The sequence below is a fragment of the Notechis scutatus genome, chromosome 1, assembly GCF_049901735.1.
Source record: "Notechis scutatus isolate UNSWTSFEM ecotype Mainland chromosome 1, rNotScu1.2, whole genome shotgun sequence".
NCBI lineage: Eukaryota > Metazoa > Chordata > Lepidosauria > Squamata > Elapidae > Notechis > Notechis scutatus.
Genome location: NC_142009.1, coordinates 41,703,133 through 41,718,213, shown reverse-complemented (window position 1 = coordinate 41,718,213; position 15,081 = coordinate 41,703,133).

Here is a 15,081-nt window from a genome sequence, read left to right as displayed (position 1 = left end):
CATAGGAGAAATCATTCCATTATTTGGTCATGCTCCTTTGAGTTGGTCCAAGTTACAGCACTGATAACTCATTATAATGTGGGAGTTCTGCACAAAGCAAATTCTTCCTAGGTCCAGGAATGATGATACCTGATTGGTGTATTTAAAGGGTCACCACTATTTCCTCCATATGTTTGGACTTCAACTCGCATCAGTTACTTGCCACCATTACCAAATTTGGGAGTTGGAGTTGACCATTACATCCTATTGAGGTAACTTTCTTAGTTTATGCAATAGCAACCAATAGAGAAAGCAAATTTTAATATAAGCAGCCTGTAGAACATCTCATGTAAGTAATTTTGTTTCCCTCCCTCTATTTTTTTTACAAAAAAAAACCCTTTTTTTTAAAAAAAGAGCAAGAAACAATCCTTATTTTCTCCCATAAATGGCAAAGAAAACATTTATTCATCTCTCATTTTTGTTTCTGTAAAAGCCATTTCAAGTGGAAGTACAATCTTTCCCTGACAAAGATTAAAGAAATCAGTCATGGCTTGCACATGGTATTTTGCATGATTTAAGCAGTTAGTGAATCAAGCAACAGTAATAAGGCTAGAACATAAGTCATAATTTCCCCGATTTGTGTGTTATGTAAATTGCACACAGATTAAAGGCAAGGAAATCATGAATACAGAATGTCAGCCTTTGATTTTTATAAGCTAGAAAATTCATCTCAGCTAAGGAGGGAGTAACTTATTGGAATCCCAACATTTGTTATCCAAGTTGATGAAAATTCTCAGGCCAATCTATCCTATTATGGAGCAGTGAAATGACAGTATATAAGGTGGTTCTGTATTTCTCAGATATTTTGTTTAAGTGACCATAGACAATCCAGGCATTAGTGAATTCCTTCCCTAGAGAAAGAAGCACTGGTGAACACAAAATAGCTACAAATTAGTCAGGTAACAAACTGTTCCTCCAAGCCTATCTTGTCTTTCCAAAACCTTTCTACTAACTATGTTCATCATGGTCTTTTGGGGAGGGAGGAGGAAAGGTGGACACACTTTAAATAAAATACTAGGCCATTTTAACATTAGCAAAACAATTAACATTAACAAAAAATGTGAGGCATTTTTATAAATCAAGATAATCTAAGAGATTGGGGATTTGTTTTTTACTAAGCATGTTTCCCACCTATCTATCTATCTATCTATCTATCTATCTATCTATCTATCTATCGCATAGCAGCATATAGTAGTAGACAAATTTGTGGAGGTTCTAATGAGATGGTTTTTCAGTAGAAGTACCCACACTTTAAATGGCATGTAAAAATATTGATGCTATCATGATCTTTATGACTCTAAGTTTATCCCTATTGTCACTTTTCTAGTTTATTTTTGCTTTTTGCTTCGATGTATCACTTTTCTTTCTTTTGTGAGTTGCTGGCATTTAGATTATAATAAATAACAGGCAAGATCAATGCTTCTGGCAGAGAACAAGCTATTTCCCCCCCTCCATATAGTGTTTTGGAAAAAGAAATAGAATCCACAAACACACATTTCTTGACCATCTTTGCTCAGCTTAACATTTACCCAGAACATAGGAAATTAGAAAATTAAGTGAGAACCTGTTAAGCAAATGTATCATTTAAAAATGGCATGACCTGATTAATATTAAGAAGAAAATGGTTTTTATTTAATGACTTCATTAATGTTAACTTTGGTTTTCAGATTCCACCCCCCTTTTTTCCATCCTAAGCATCTCTGATTTTTCCTATTCCTTCCGCAGCATTTCCCAAAGAGTGAGTTACACAATGCTTTGCAAACTCTTTCCACGCATGTTTACCAGTTTGATGCACAAGGACACTGAATGCAAAAGCCCCAGGGTGCTGTATGAGCCTGAATGGGGGTTTTGTTGATTAAACACAACATCCTTGCATTTCACGTGGAACATTCAAGCATGAAGTTTCTGTGCAAAGTTCACACACCCCTAACCAGAAATTGGAAGGGAAAGGAAGGACAGGGAAGAAGGACACTATTGCAAGAGAAGACGAGGAACATAAAAAGCTTGAAGTTATATGGGAAGCAAAATTGTTCTGTGACTGTTATTACATTGAGAGAAAAACTGCCAAATGCAACTCATAGCTTACCAGTGTTTTGCCAGCTGGAACATTTGAAGGGCCCTTCCTCACAGTGGTTATTACTGTATTTTCCCCTTTACTCAAGAGGATGTTGTCAATACTGAAAAGCACTGCTTACTTTTTCTGTTTTATTGCAACAAGGCTGGTCATTGGTGTTGCTGCCCTCACAGAATGCAATCCAGACAGTCATTGGTGGATTCCCACCTAGTATCATCTATTGGCATAAACCCAATCACCAATGATTGCTAGAGCCCACTGTAACTACATAGTCAAAAAGGCACTAAGAGTTGTTAACCTAATTCTATGTAGCTTTTTCTCTGGTAATACCACACAATTAACTAGGGCATACAAAACATTTGCTAGACCAATACTTGAATACAGCTCATCAGTCTGGAACCCACATCACGTATCTGATATTAACACAGTTGAGAAAGTCCAGAAATATTTCACAAGAAGAGTTTTCCACTCCTCTACTCGTTGCAGAATACCTTATGCCACCAGACTTGAAATTCTAGACCTAGAAAACCTAGAACTACGCCACCTTTGGTCCAATCTAAGTATAGTATATAAAATCATACATTGCAATGTCCTACAGGTAAATGAATACTTCAGCTTCAACCATAACAATACAAAAGCACACAATAGATACAAACTCAAGGTTAACCACACCAAACTTGATTGCAGGTAATACAACTTCAGCAACAGAGTGGTCAATGTCTGGAATACTCTACCTGACTCTGTGGTTTCTTCCCCAAACCCCAAAAACTTTAACCTTAGACTGTCTACTATTGACCTTACCCGATTCCTAAGAGGTCTGTAGCAGGCGTGCATAAGCGCACCAACGTGCCTTCCATCCCTGTCCTATTGTTTCTTTTATTTTTCTTATATGTTTTCATTTCATGTATTCAAAACTATGTTTATCCTTATACCTATTATCTTGTAAGCGATTGACAAATCAAATAAACAAACAAATAAACAAATAAATAAATGGTTTTTCTGTACCTGTAATAAGGACAGGCTGAGTGAGCCAACTGTTTTTGTTATTTATTAAACAACCTGTGCCCCACTGGATCATCATTTCAGAGATATTTCCTTACTTAAACCTCAACAGAGAAACGAAATGTCCACAAATGAGCAAAAAAGCAGTGGAATCAGGAGTGACTTCTGACTTCCAGCGGAATGCCCCAGGGGTCTCCAGACCACACATTGAGAATTGCTATTCTTATTGCAAAGCTGTAGAACTCTTGTTCCAATTGACTGGCTTTCCCAACTGGCTCTATCTTAGGCCTAATTCCATTATCTGATAGTTCATTCATTGTATGGTCTAGGTCTGTGATGGTGAACCTATGGCTTACGTGCCACAGGTGGCACGCAGAGCCATTTGTGTGGGCACGCGAGCCCCAAAGCAAAGTTACCTCACTGCACATGCATGCGGCTCCCAGCTGATTTTCGGGCCTTTTTCGGCCTCCCAGAGGCTTGAGGGAAGCCTCTGCAGCCTTTGTAGGCTGAAAAATGGGCCCATTTTGTCACTTCCTGTATTTCTAGAAATACAGGAAGTGATGAAATGAACCCATTTTTAGCCCTACAAAGGCAGCGGAGGCTTCCCTCGAGCCTTTGGGAGGCCGAAAAAGGCCTGAAAATCAGCTGGGAGGTGCATGCATGCACAGTGCAGCTAAGAGGGCGGGGGGAGGATTTCATGCGCATACACAGGGATCAGGGGGCCCACAGGCATTGCCTTCTGGGTGCTAGCACGCGCGCACAATTTTCACAATCCTCTCTAAGCGGCTTACAGAGTCAGCATATTGTCCCTCCTTATTTTACCCACTTTGGAAGGATGGAAGGCTGAGTCAATCTTGAACCTATAACAGTTAAGAATTGATTTTCCATCTTCAGAGGCAGCATATCATTAGATACCAAATCTGAGGGAAACAAAATAAGCAACTACTAGTTTTGCAAATTGGGACATATGCAGGGAGACAAAAAAAAGGCTAGATGATGGCCCTGCATCCAGTTTGACCCTCCCATAGAGCGTTGTCTTACTGAAAGCAGTGAAATGACAACAAGAACTGTTTTTTTTAAAAAAATATAAATATTTTGAACATGGAAATGTAAACCATTGCTGTAGTCATCATAGAAACATGAGGCAATCAAATATTGCAGAGGAAAGGAGACTGTAATCCCCAGATGTTGTTGAAATACGACTGCTAGAAGACCTGTTGGCTGAAGCTTCAAGGCAGTAATAGACCAATATCTGGAGGCTATAATTTCCACATCTCAGAAAAATAGCTTTCTCCTGAGGTTAAGCAATTATGCTGTCATATGGATCCCTTTATTTTGTTCTGAGTCACACACTGGAAGACTTCTAATCAGCTGCCTCTCCGAGTCTAAGATCGGTTTTGTTCGAATCAATTTTCTGTGAACAAATAGTTCCAAATGTATCCCACATCTAGCCTTTCAGAGGTTCAAACGTGCCTTCAGTGCAATGCAATCAAGAGGAGAAAATGATCAGCTTTAGCATTGGCCTATTGTGATAGTTCACTGAATATCAAAAAATTATCTTGCTTCTTTAACTGCATGCATGATTCTGAAAAGTTATGTGTTGTTAAAAACAAAGTAACTAGCCAATTGTATATAAAGCTAAAACATCTGAGTATCACCTCTTTCCAGTAAAAAGGCTCTAAAATCAACAAAACTCCTCAGTTCTTGAAAGCTTTGAGAAATTGCATAAAATGAGATGCTGGAGGAGAAGATGATAGTTTCTGTCACGAATGTCCCTTGCTGAAAAGTGGCTGCTATAGAAATTCCTCCTGGACGACTGCAATCTGACTTATGTAATGTAAATACAACATTTATTTCAATTCCTCCTCTTTCCCAATAGGTTATATTTATTTCATTGCTTTATACAATAGTACAGTGATGATCAGCATGCAGTGTATTTCCCTCCTTAGCCAAAATCATTGTGTGAATCAATCCACAGTTGGAAGGGAAGACGAGGAAGAGAGGTTGAAAACATCAGTAAATTTATTTTTATTGTAATGAGATTGGTAAATTAAGGGGAATTTCTTCAGCATGTATTGACAAGTATTTGCATTCAGGCCAGGGGTATAATCAGCTAAAACTGATTCAAAAGGCTTTTCTTTCCTTTCTAGGGATCTTGAGCCTTGTTCTTCTACTGAGACAATCCAAGCTGTTTAACAAAAACTTATTCATCACAGGCCCACTACAGATTTCAAAGCCTTTAGGTATGTTGGCAATTTAAAATGTGTGTAATTTCTTGTTTCAGCAAGAAGAATCTGTGTATACCATTGTATACCTCTTTAGCTAATTAAGTAGAATAAAAGCAAAATGATGAAATGTGGGGTTAATCTAATAATATTAATATAATTAATATTAATATAATATTATTTATACACTGAACTCATAAACAGAAGTGCTTCTTTGGCTGCTATTCTACAAACTTAATTTTCTTCTTTTTGGCCAAAGCTACTGTTTTCCTTATATTTGAAAACTCACATTTGTTTATTTGTCCTCAGAGTTGTTGCTTAATATATGTAATGGAGGCTAAGGTATTTAAACCCCTTATTTCTTTTTGCTTTTCCCATGTACTGCATCTGCTTCAGGAAGTTTAAAGTGAGTTTCTGGTACATAGAGATTCACTTTAGAGATTCACAGTAGAAGCAATAATAGAGGACACCACTGCTTGGTTGCTAATGAAAAGAAATCACTTGAGTTTCAGTTATTAAGAAGTCAGTAACTCCACTATACACTATATTGAAAGAGACACAAAACTCATGGGCTAACCAAGCTGAAAATATTTTTTAAAATCATGATTGAATCTGGATGATGAATCTTAGCCTGGAGGTGTTTTCTTGTTAAAACAGCATTTTTTTAAAAAAAAAAACCTAAAAAACCAAAACCTGTTTTAAAGCTTGCTTAAATTATTTATTTGAGAGATTGCTTGCAGGAGAAGCATTAAATGATTTTGCCTATTAAAGAGTGCCATCTGGCAGGATCTTGGAAGAGAGACTTTTCTGTAATATTTCCACCATCTTTCAACCATCCTCCTGACCTTGTTGGCTTTTTGTAAGGTCTTGAAGATGTGACTGTATCACCAAACATGGTGGACAGAATGTTTGGCAGAACCCATGGGATGGTTATAGTGATGGATATTTGTAATTCTGTCTTGGCTGCTGTATATTCATCATTGTAATTTATATTATGTTGGATTTTGATATATTTTTCTATTTTTCCTTTCAAAGCATAGAATAGGACTGAAGCTCAAGCCACACTCTTTCAGAATACAACACTTGAGCAAATATTCTAATTGTCTCCAATGCACTTTGAGCTGAACTAAATTTACCTTGCCATCCCTCTGTGAATTAAATTAGGGACATTGTGGAATCATTTTAATAATGCTACAGTCATTTGCTTCAGCTCTTGTAAATAATTGAAAATTATGCTGCTTTTTTTTAAATGCTGTGCTTGAAGACAGAAAGTTGCAGCAATTAGTTTGTTCATTCAGCTCCTCTGCTGGTACTGATTCATATGTATTATTTAGTTTATTTGCCTGCTGATTTCTCTGAAGGCAGAAATTTGCTGGATTGTTAAGTGCTGGCTAGCTTGACTCCATTTTCAATGTCAAATTGTGTATTTTTTTGCTTTTCCTTTATTAGGACAGTAATTGTTGAATTTAGTTTTGACACTGGGCTACCTAGTCTAAATCTAAAGATTTTAAAGTTCAGTTTCTTATCCTGACTAGGCTGAAAAATACTTTCTGAACATTCAGTCACTGTTGATTCAGACTTCGTATCTCTCTCTTTCTGTCACTATGAGTGAGAGATGGTCCATCGTCATGTGCAGAGTTAGGTCAGCCCAGCGTTTTCCTCGGTTGGAAACAGAAAAGGCTTGGTCTTGCAGGCTGGGAGATTCTGGGAGTTGAAGGCTACACATCCTAAAGTTGCCAAGGTTGAGAAACAAAGGTCAAGGATATACCTGTGGGGGAGAGGCTGAGTGAAGAATGGGCGTTCCCAGCAACTTCAGATTAAAGTGGGTGTCGCTAAAACTCTAGAGAAGACCAGAAAATTTAAACAGAGTCCTTCACTTCAGGATATCATCTGTTTCTATAGAAAAAGGGAAAGATGTATAGCCAGGAATTTGCAGTAGATTTTTATATTTGTTTTCTATGTTATGCATAGTCTCAGTTTTTTCTCCCTATATAATTTTGGAATAGAATATCTCAGGTTATATTCATGAAGATGTTTCTCCTTAAAGTTTTGTTGTAATGTACGATATTTTGAATTCTCTCCTTGTAATTTACATTATTTTGGGCAAAGGATTCTTCAGGCACACAGTTCAGAATCACCTTGTGATTTGTCCAAATATATTGTAGTTTTTAAACAGTTTACTTTTAAAATTAATTTACAAATTGCTGTATTGCTATGATCTGGACAGCTCCGTAATTATCTCCTTGGACACTGAATGCTTGCATTTTAATATTTATGGTTAAAATAGTTTTGTTTCATTCTTATTTCATTTGTTTGATTTTTGAAGGCAGTATACCCTCCCACTCCACTATAGGTTCAAGCAAACTTTGAATTCTATGGTTTTGTATGGTCATCAAATTTAACAGCCACTGATGGCTTCATACTTCATTAATTTGGCCAATTATTGTTTTTCTTTAAAGGAACTGAGGAAGGCTATATGAAAATGAAAGATACCTAAATTTCTTACCAGTCCCAAGAAAATCTTGTTTGTAGAATGTTAGCTGGAATGACTTATGAAGCCCAATGTATAGAAGCCATATGTGTTGTTGTAACAGCTTCTTAGCTTACTTTCTTTCCTTGTTTATATTCTGGCTACTTCATTCATTTTGATAGTTCCCAAGTTCTTTTTCATAGAAGAAGGAGGGTACTCTAGATTATTTTACTTCAGCTAAAATCTCCCCTCAGACATATAGATTATTTTCCCATAAGTCATATATAATGTTCTCTGGTACCACTTAACCATTTGAAATAATATATAGCCTGTTTTCATCACTGTTATATGATCAAGGCTCTTGAGAAGAAAGTCAGAAAAGTCAAGATGTGATTGTGTGACCTCAGCCTAGTTCCTCTATGTGCATTGTGTGCATGCATGACACCAGGCACAATGATAATTGACTAGTGAGGAAATAGTCCAGAACTTGTAACAATGGCTGTGTAATTGAAGAAAAAATTAATTGTGCTAGCTTTGAAAAAAAAGTTGCCTAAGTGCTATTTACAATGTAAATACAAAAATGGATCCTCTGCTTATTTATTCAGCATTAAATGCCACTAAATTGCACTTGAATTACTCTTCTATTAGTTTTGAATCAGTATCAATTTATATCATTTAAAATGAAACATCAGGTTGGCATGTAGGAGTAATCCCACACATTTTTCAGAGCACTCAATCTACTATGACCTTTAATCTAATTCATTAATGTGCGCTTTTATAAGAAGGAAGATTTAATACATGTACTTGATTTGTTATTCTTCACAGTTCTATCCTTTGAGGCCTTTTCTATTTGTACAGCAGTTGGCTGGCTTTTATTTGCATTCATTGTAATAAGAAAAATGAAAGTCAAGGTTATCTGCTGTTCCTTTCTATGACGTTTATGCAGCGTAGGCTGTGTCTTTGCAGAAGGAAGCTTGCTGGGTAGATTGTTTCCATGGAAATTAAGACTGTGCCAACACTAAGAAATAGATGTATCCCAGGCCTTAATACATCAAATTAGAGCATCAATTGATGGATGCTAACAAACATTTACTTTTAACCAGTTGAACCGAGGATGTATTATAAATCACACAGTTACCTCTATCAATGATATTGATGCACCAAATTCTTCTCCAAATTCTCCTACTATGCAGAAGGAGTTCAGCAGGTTGTGACCAGTTCTGGAGAACCGACAGCGGAAATTTTGAGTAGTTTGGTGAACCAGCAAATTCCAGCTCTGACTGGACATTTTACAGTATCCTTCCCCTGCCTCGCCCACCAAACCATGCCCACAGAACCGGTAGTAAAAAATTTGAATCCCACCACTGGTTCAATCGTGTCTTGATATAATCATATTGCACATTTCCTTGATCCTCGTAGACTTTGATAGGATCAAGGACATGAACTGAAACTAGGTTTGTACACTGCAATTAACCATAGTTTATTGAATAAACATAGATGACTGGGTTTGCCCAATCTGCTAAATTAAAAGCAAACAAAATTACATTACGCTTTAGCAAGCAATCTGAATCCAGCTATGGCCATTTTGGCATAACTATAATAGGACTTGCAATATTATACATAATGAAAAAAACAAAAAAACATATAAATAGGGTAAATAAATATATATATATATATATTCAACAGAAACCAGTTTTGTAGGTTTACAAAACTTGCTGAGAAACATGTCTCCTTAGAGATTTGTGGTCTCCATGTGTGTATTGTATAATTTGAACTAAATGGTTTGCATGTTTCCATAGTTACATAGTATATTGAAGAAAGAAAAAAAATCTCAATACTTAGATGAATGGTGTTAATATTCATACAATAAAATTTGCCTACTTGTAATCAAATCTATTGAAATATAATTGACTGTTTAAGTAGGTTTAGCTGCTAATTCTAATTCCTTTCTTAAATCATTGGTTTGGATTCTGGGATGGGAGGGAGGTGAAATTTCAATACAGAAAAGCTAAGAAGCAATACAGAAAAGCTAAGTAGAATGATATATCTGTCTTACAGATTCATCCCCATTAAAATGTTAAACTTCTGTATGCAGGTTTAACTATTTGGGATGCTGAAGGGGAATGCAGGAAGCAACCAGGAAGCATGAGTCTTACGCTGTCTGCATCACCCCTCTGCCAGCCGCCCCTTCGAGCATTTTAGCCGAGTGCAGGCCACCGCTATGCAAGCTCCATGGGTGGGAGATTCACTCTCACAAGGCTTGACTTGCATCATTCTCACAACAGCGGCCTGCATTCAGCCAAAGCACGCAAGCTGGTGGGAGGCGGAGGGAAGGGGCGGCAGGCAAGGGGCGATGCGGGAGGCATAGCATCGTGCCCCCTGATTGCGACCCCCACCCCCGCCCTTAGCAGGCAAGGCCCAGCAGCTGCAGAGAATCCAGGCAGGACCCAATAGCTTGGGGAAAAGCACAGAAATGTGTCTTGGTAGCAAAAGCCAATAGTGCAAAGTGGCAGTTAGAAAAACTATTACAATTTTAGACCATAGTACAAAAACATTATGTTCAGAAAGTAATAGTTCTCCTGTATTCTCATTACTTTACATTTGGAATAGTCTGTTGAAATCTAGACATCACATTTTAAAGATTTTGACAAATTAGACTACATCTCAGAGATACCACTGTAAGGAGACTGAAAACCAAGTGGTCTGATAAGCAGTTGAAACAGCCAGATAATTTAGAATGGAATAAAAAAATATTCAAAGGAAGTTTGATACCTTTCTTCAAATACATAAAAAAGCAGTCAGGTACAAGGTAGAACAGAGCTTTATGATGTATTAGAAACCTCTTAAAAACTGGCAATAAAATAGATTTCCTTGGAAAAGGGGGGGATTCTCATTTGCCAGGTAGTCACCTGTAGTTAATAATATAGCAGTGACAGATCACCAAAAAGTTTTTTCCAATTCTGTATGTCAAGATTCTGACTAATGAACCCAAGCAAATCAGAAGTCTGAAACTAGAATCCTCCTCAAAGTTCTTCTTTATTGAGTACATCATATCGGCACAGCTTCAAAGGAAAACCCCTGGTTTCAGTATAATTAAAATAGGAAATAACCCCATCCCCAAGTGTCACAAGTCACGTTTGCCAATTGGGTTAATTGGCAGGCTCTCCAGGCACTCCTTCCCCAACCTTATCCATTGCTAGTAGACATGACCTTGGTTCTCATGAGAAAGCTCTCTGTTGTGTCTAGTAAGACATTCCAACTTCCTTCCCCCTCTATGTGGCAACTGAGGAACAGAAAAATGGCTGCTGCCCAGGTTCGATTCAAAGTTGATAATGTGATTATGGTTCTAAATGATTTTTCTTATATCAGAAAGCTGGTTTTTTGTACTGTGAAAAGGACCACACATTTCATGATATATGAAGTGTCATTGCAGACAATAGGTATCCCAAACAAATGTAGCCAGGCTGGGTTTGCCATTTAGAAATGGATAAGTTGTTTTGGACTTTTTATTCTAATTATTCTGGTCATAAGCATGGTGCTAGTCCAGGGTTGTCAAACTGGTATCCTGCAGGCTGGATGCGTCATGTGCAGGCCACATCCACCCCAGCTCCGCAAAGGAGAAAAATGACGTGATTTGTCAAGTAACGGCAATGTGACACCGCAGGTTTGATACCTGTGTGCTAGTCATAAAGTCAGAGGAATGATGTGAAAGAGGCTACATTTATGTAAAAGTATCTTGATGATTCTATGATAAGCAAATTCATTTAATTCATCAAATGAACAAATATTTTTCTGAATTTTTAGATGACATCAAAGAGTTTTCATCTGGACAAAAACTTTCTTCAGCAAAGAAAACTTTCTGCTCCTTCCCTCCCTGCTGTTACCAATATAATTTCTGCTCCAATGATGCAGTAAGATATGTATAATTTGGGGGGGGGGGATTTCTACCTTTGATATTAAATGAAACAGGATTATAACAGATGGAATACCCTGATGCTAATACAGCCAGCATGTGTTACTCCAAGCTCACTTCATGGTTCCATATTTGTGTAATGTAAAGCATTATTTTTTTCCTTAAATAATTTCACAGTGAAGATTGTGAAAAATACTAACATGGTACTTGTGATAGGTACTAGCCGATAGTAGATCAAATCTAACAGAAGAGAACTTCATAATTTGATTAAATGAGATGTGGCAGATATTTAGAATGACCTTTCTGAATAATAAGCTGCTTCCTGAACAGTCTTAAAAAAAGTATATGCAAAGAATTTAAAATGGCATCTGTTTTTTTTTTTCAGAAATAAAGTTTGTATTCTGACACAGGAATGTGTTGTGTGAAATTGTATATAATAAGCACAATTATTAAATGATTAGATGATTCTAAGATAGTTATACTAGAGGAGATGGTAAATATGTTCAGATCAATTATGTATGACTTAAAGATAAAAATAAAATATAGGGATCAAATAAAGTAATGAAAGCAGCTCAGAATGAATGATTTGGAAATGAACAGAGATAAGCCATCTATCAGATTAGGCACATCTGAAGAAAATAACAAATCCACTGACAGACTTATGTACAAAGTAGAAAAATGTTTTGCTTTGAAAAGCTGGTAAATCTACAGATCTTTGGGAAGAAAAGTGATATGGTTGTAATTGAAAAAGTAGATATTTCAAGAGAACAGTAGTGGATAGAAAATCCAGAACCACAAAAAAAAAAAAAAAAAAAGAGATAAGTCTTCCAAAATTAAAATGTATGGGCATTAATTTGAATTTCTTATTGCTAATTGTGTTGAGGTAAATGACAAGTGAAAAAAAATCTGTGATTGGTGTGGTCCAAAATTGTATTGGAAATGGCAAAAAAAAAAAAAAGAGGTACATAACTGTCTGTTATGCTTATAGAATTGGTTAATTGAGTAATCATAGAAAGATTAGGAAGGCTATTAGTGGTGGTAGTGGTGGTGATGCCTTCATTGAAAATGTGGCTGTAAAAAAAGAGAAAGAAACAATGGACAAAAGCAAAAGAAGCAGGCAGGCCTATATAGGGCAACATATACCTGGAATGAATTGGGATTGTGAATGTCTTATAGAAGCAGGAAATATACAAATAATAATAAAAACCTATCCTCCTAAAACATTGTACCGTATTCTAGAAGGATAGCAGCAGGGATTCAGCCAGTTCGGACCGGTTCAAGTGAACAGGTTGTTAAGATTTTGTGTAGTTCGGAGAACCAGCTAATCGCACCACTGGTTGGCTCAGCCCCCGCACCCTGCCCGCCCTGCCCCTCCCAGTCATTCCTTATCTCACCTTGCCTACCTTGGCTGTAGCTGCTGGTCTCTGGCTCTCTTGCTCGCCAGCTTGCTTGTCTCGACCACATGGCCCTTGCAGCTCAATCCACTTGCCTGCCTTTGCCCCAGCCTCCCGCGTGGCCCAGATCTATGCCATGCCTTCCTTTGCCATTCTCCGCTGCCTCCCATGCAGCCAACCTACTTGCCTGCCTGGTGAGTCTTCTTTTGCCTCTTTGCTAGCACGAGCAACCTCTAGCTGCTGTCTCTTTGCCAGTGTGAGCAGCCTCCAGCCACCACTTCTTGCTGGCCTGAACTGAGGCAGCAGCCACTGCCTCTTTGCCAGCGTGAGGGGCCTCCAGTTGCTGCCTCTTTGCTGGCATGAGGGGCCTCCAGTTGCCGCCACTTTGCCGCCTGGAATCGAGATGGTAGTGGCTGCCACCTTGGTTCATGCTGGTGAAGAGGTTGCGGCTGGAGGCTGGCTCACGCCAAAAAAAGAGTGGTGGCTGGAGGCCCCTCATGCTGGAAAAGAGCAGTGGCTGGAGGCCACTCACACTGAAAAAAGAGTGGCAGTTGGAGGCTGCTCACGCTGGAAAAGAACAGTGGCTGAAGGTCTCTCGTACTGGAAAAGAGTGGCAGCTGGAGGCTGCTCAAGCCAGAAAAAAGTGGCAGCTGGAGGCTGCTCATGACAAAAAAGACCAGCAGCTGGAGATCCCTCACACCGGAAAAGAGGTGGCAACTACAGGCCAGTATCTCGGGGCAGGGTCATGCCCAGGTGCACCAACAAAGGCCAAAAGTAGCTGCCCGTGATTTCCTGCTGCAAAAATCTTTTTTAAAACTCTGACTGTTGGGCAGCAAGACCCAGCAAGAGTTGAGGTGTCAGAGAATCACCATCGGTGTTGCTGCACAAAGGTAAGTCCAAGGCTCCAGGCATCACTATTGCTGCTTTGGCCCGCCTGCACCGCCCCACCTTGTCGTGAGTGACATCGAGTTGACCATGCATACCCAGTTACATGAATACCCCAAGCCATGCTCACCTGGTCATTAGGAAGAACCGGTTGTTAAATTAGTTGAATCCCACCACTGGACAGCACTATTATTTATCATATGGCACATTCACATCATATATAACAGCAGTATTATACTTGAAGGAAAATGAGAAAATACATAATAATGAAAGGATATTAACTGGTCAGTTTCTTTCTGCCACAACATTTAGAAGAAGAATGTGAAGAGGCAGTTTTATTATTCAAATAAAAAGGATGGGAAAGAAATAGAGTACTGAATAATTTAACCAGTATCTTTTAAAGAAAAAAAGAGAAAATAAACTCTAGGAATCCCTTATGGCTAGTCAATAGTCATTTTATACTTTTATGTGATGTGAATAGAGGAGGATTTTTTTTTTTTTTTTGCTTCAGCTCATTACAAAGAAGCAACTTACACATATCCTACCTAAAGAATCTGCTCATGCAGTCCTTCTGCTAAGTGAAGTTTAATTTAGGATCAATTTATCTTCTGAGTAAATGGGGGGCATAATATAATAAGTTTCCCACTTCTATATCTGACATACAGCATTGCCAAGTAAAAAGTGTCAACAATAAAAATGACACAGAATTTTTTTTCTGGGAAATAAAGTTGCTTCACTACATATATTGAAGTACAAATTTCAGAAAAAAATTAATGAATCTCCAAGTCTACTCTAGTACATATTCAAAGAAATACATATAATTCTATTTTCCTTGAAGGAAATAAATATCTTTTCATAAAAAGTGTAACAGGCTATAACAGATGGTGTTTATAAAGCCACAATATGTTATTTTATGATTTCTGAGATATGAACAAATCTTACATTTGTGAAGGTCACATCCTACAAATATAAAGTGTTTATCTACTTAGGTTTTCTTTAGATAATACCACAATGATGGCTGGAAAAAAATAATAACAAGGCAGATATCACTTTGCCAACATGACCTTATTCTAGGAGGG